A 5,006-nucleotide genomic window follows, 5' to 3' on the forward strand; every position below is an offset into this window, starting at 1 on the left:
CACCAGGTTGGTTGTTTTATGAAGTCTTTCCTGCTTCTTCCTTTGCCTAGAAGCAACAGGCTCCTTCTGCAATTCGCCCTCATCCTTTAAATGAACTACAGAATCATGGAATCAAAGCATAAGAGATTCACAGAATCACAGAATCTTAGAATCATATAATCTTAGAATCACAGAATTACAGAACCAGTCAATCGGAGAATTACAGCACTACACAATTGCATACTTAGAATCACAGAATGTTACAATCATATAATCAGAGAATCACAAAATGATAGAATCGGAGAATCATATAATCTTAGAATCACAGAGTCTCCGAATTACAGAACCACAGAACCACAAAATGATAGAATCAGAGAATCATATAATCTTAGAATCACAGAATTACAGAACCAGTGAATTGGAGAATTACAGCATTACACAATTGCATACTTAGAATCACAGAATGTTACAATCATATAATCAGAGAATCACAAAATGATAGAATCAGAGAATCACATAATGTCAGAATCACAGAATGATAGAATCACAGAATCACAGAATCACAGAATCAGAGAATCACAGAACCACAGAATCACAAATGATAGAATCAGAGAATCATATAATCTTAGAATCACAGAATCTCGAATTACAGAATCATAGAATCACAGAATCTTAGAATCATATAATCTTAGAATCACAGAATAAGAGAACCACAGAATCACAAAATGATAGAATCAGAGAATCATATAATCTTAGAATCACAGAATTACAGAACCAGTGAATCGGAGAATTACAGCATTACACAATTGCATACTTAGAATCACAGAATGTTACAATCATATAATCAGAGAATCACAAAATGATAGAATCAGAGAATCACATAATGTCAGAATCACAGAATGATAGAATCACAGAATGATAGAATCACAGAATCAGAGAATCACAGAACCACAGAATCACAAATGATAGAATCAGAGAATCATATAATCTTAGAATCACAGAATCTCCGAATTACAGAATCATAGAATCACAGAATCTTAGAATCATATAATCTTAGAATCACAGAATAAGAGAACCACAGAATCACAAAATGATAGAATCAGAGAATCATATAATCTTAGAATCACAGAATTACAGAACCAGTGAATCGGAGAATTACAGCATTACACAATTGCATACTTAGAATCACAGAATGTTACAATCATATAATCAGAGAATCACAAAATGATAGAATCAGAGAATCACATAATGTCAGAATCACAGAATGATAGAATCACAGAATGATAGAATCACAGAATCAGAGAATCACAGAACCACAGAATCACAAATGATAGAATCAGAGAATCATATAATCTTAGAATCACAGAATCTCCGAATTACAGAATCATAGAATCACAGAATCTTAGAATCATATAATCTTAGAATCACAGAATAAGAGAACCACAGAATCACAAAATGATAGAATCAGAGAATCATATAATCTTAGAATCACAGAATTACAGAACCAGTGAATCGGAGAATTACAGCATTACACAATTGCATACTTAGAATCACAGAATGTTACAATCATATAATCAGAGAATCACAAAATGATAGAATCAGAGAATCACATAATGTCAGAATCACAGAATGATAGAATCACAGAATGATAGAATCACAGAATCTCTGAATTACAGAATCACAGAATCACAAAATGATAGAATCAAAGAATCATATAATCTTAGAATCACAGAATTACAGAACCAGTGAACTGGAGAATTACAGCATTACACAATTGCATACTTAGAATCACAGAATGTTAGAATCATATAATCAGAGAATCACAAAATGATAGAATCAGAGAATCACAGAATGTCAGAATCACAGAATGATAGAACCACAAAATGATAGAATCACAGAATCACAGAACCACAGAATCACAAAATGATAGAATCAGAGAATCATATAATCTTAGAATCACAGAATTACAGAACCAGTGAATCGGAGAATTACAGCACTACACAATTGCCTACTTAGAATCACAGAATGTTAGAATCACATAATGATAGAATCACAAAATGATAGAATCAGAGAATCACAGAACCACAGAATCACAAAATGATAGAATCGGAGAATCATATAATCTTAGAATCACAGAATTACAGAACCAGTGAATCGGAGAATTACAGCACTACACAATTGCCTACTTAGAATCACAGAATGTTAGAATCACAGAATGATAGAATCACAGAATGTTAGAATCATAGAATCACAGAGCCATAGAATCATGGAATAAAGAGAGTCCTAGGGCTGGAAGGGACCTTGGAGGTCTTCTAGTTTAACTCCCTCCCTAAGGTCTCAGGCTGGAGACCTTAGACCATCCAGGACAAATGGTTGTCCAATCTTTTTTTTAAAAAAAACCTCCAGCGATGGAGCAAGCCATTCCATGGATTAATCATTCTAATTAATCAGCCCCTCAAGGACCGGAAGACTGCTATCATGTTGCCCCTATTCCTTCTCTTAGACTAGACATACCCAGTTCCTTAATTGTTTATCATACGGCTGAGTCTCCAATTCCCAAATCATTTTTGTTGCTCTTCTCTGCACTCTATTTAAACGTCTTTTTTTGAATCATGGTGATCAGAACTGGACCCACCATTCCAAGCGTGGTGGTACCAGTGCTAATCAGGTTATGAAACATCTGCGAGAAAATAAGCAGAAAGCACCAAGAAATCTCATCATTCAACCGTGAGCTATGTATATTTTCTTTTAGAAACAAGTTATTTGCAATGAAATGGTGGGGAAAAAAAATTAAAGACATTTCCAGAGATAGTAAGTACTTCTCAACAAATTAAGCTTTTACAGTGACAGTTATCTGTGTCATCAATTAGGGAAATGGAAATGAAAATGAGCCTATTGAGTTTGCCAACATACCAGAGAGAAATGGTTGGCATGTAAATGATGAAAAGAAAATGGTATGGAAATCATAAGAGGGAACTACTGTATTAACAGATAGTGTTGCCGTACAAAAAAAGCATTTTATTAATACGGTTCCATCTGGTAAGAAGGAAGTGATACTTTCTTAGAGAAACTAGATAAATATCTAAAGAAACCAAGTGCAAATTCCACAGGAGCAGAAATAGATTGCAGATGGACCTTCAGCAACAAGGGAAGTTACCGGTAATTTTTACTCCTATTTTCCAAACTGTCAATAAAATTATACTTTAAAAAAGCAAACAAAGAAGGTAAAATTTATAGCAGCTCTCAGAATTATTAATGAATTCTAAGCACGCACTTAAGGTAAAGGTTCCCTTTGCACATATGTGCGAGTCATTTCCAGCTCTAGGGGGCGCTGCTCATCTCCATTACAAAGCCAAAGAAGAGCCAGCGCTGTCCGGAGACGTCTCCGTGGTCATGTGGCCTGGGACAAGGAAAGGGAGCTCACTCCGTAACGTGGTGCTAGGGATTCAAACCGGCGAACTGCCGACCTTTCTGATCGACAAGCTCAGCATCTTAGTCCCTGAGCCACCATGTCCCATCAGGACCACGCACTTAGGAGAATGTAAAGAAAGAACACTTTGATCAGGGCATCTCAATCCGATGGATTAGCTGCCATTTTGGGGAACTTCAAAGGGTTATATAAATCTGTGGAGAAGACCAACTTGGGAGGGGACATTATCCAACGTGATTCCAGAGATCTTCTACTGAGAAAGACAAGATGTCTTGAATATCTACAGTATTGTTAGTGGATAAATCATAGATTAAGGGACCCTGGAGGTCTTCTCTTCCAACCCTCTGTCCAACCCTGGAGTCCTCATCCAATCTTGGACAAACAGTTGCCCACTCTTTTCTTGAAGACCTCCAGTGATGGACCAGCCACAACTTCTGAAGGCAATCCTTCTAACTGTGAGGAAATGTCGCTTTCAGGATTCCAGCGATTGCCCTAATTAAATCATGATCCTCGAGCCGAGCTTCAAAAGAATCCAAAGATTTATTAGGAGCAACACGTTCGGCATTAACCCATATGAAGCCAACTCTGAGACATGCGATTTATCTATGACTCTGTTTCCCCGCACCCTCCTGGGTGTGTCATACATCAGATTCTCCAACGAAACACATTCACGGGCTGGGTGTCATCAATCACACTCTCCAATGAAGGATTTTCGTAGGCAGAAGATCCAGTAGCCTAGGCTACAATCTCTACAAGATAAGTGTGGAATGTGTTTCTGGCCTTCACCTGCAACACTGCTCCTTCAGGCCTTTCCCTCCCTCCTTCTTATGGCAACTCGGAAACAGGCATCGGAATGCTTTATGAGTTGACAGTCTCTTTATTTCCCTTACCTCCCTCTGAGGAGCTTCCATCCATTGCTTCTTGTCCTGCTCTCAGATCCTTTGGAGAATAAGTCTACCCTGTCTTCTCTGTGACAAGGCTTCAAATACTGGAAGACTACACGCCCCCCTTAAGCTTTCTCTTCATTGGGCTACCTGTTGTGGCTTGGAGGTTTGAGCCTGCTTTGTCAGAGGTTGAGGACTTGGACAATAAGGAAGAGAAGGATTTGACTCTGAGGTTTGAGCCTGCTTTGCTAGAGGACGAAGACTTGGATGGTGAGGAAGGGGAGGATTTGGCTCTGAGGTTTGAGCTTGTTTTGTTAGAGGATTTGGAATTGCCTTCCTCCCCAGGACTTTCCTCCTCGGCAGGACCTTCCTCCCTGATTGTGCCTCAGGTGTCGGCAGATAATCAGGAGAGCGTATCAGAGCCTCTAACTGAGGATCAAGCTGAGGAATGCTGGCTTGATGCGAGGCAACGGCGCAGGCAAAAGTGTAAGTTGCAACGTAGAAAGAAAGGACGAATCAGAGACTGAGATGAGGGACTGACACACCCCACAGGGAATAAAAGTGGGTGTGTTCACTCTGAGAACTTGTTCGGGACAACGTGTTAATTTGTGAGAGAAGCTTCAGAAGATTCTGTGTGTAGCGATAGCTTGTGATTTATGTTCTTGCTTTATTGTCGGACTTGGCAGACAGCTTGTGTGAGACTGCCAAGAACT

The 5,006-nt window shown here is 38.8% G+C and overlaps 1 pseudogene; it reads right to left on the bottom strand.

Moving 5' to 3' along the window:
* Positions 1–207: 207 nt before the first annotated feature.
* Positions 208–4,324, bottom strand: LOC148127468 (uncharacterized; annotated as a pseudogene).
* Between the last annotated feature and the right edge of the window lie 682 nt (positions 4,325–5,006).

Source organism: Pseudonaja textilis, chromosome 2 (assembly GCF_049901715.1).
Source record: "Pseudonaja textilis isolate UNSWEBS1 chromosome 2, rPseTex1.2, whole genome shotgun sequence".
Taxonomy (NCBI): Eukaryota; Metazoa; Chordata; class Lepidosauria; order Squamata; family Elapidae; genus Pseudonaja; species Pseudonaja textilis.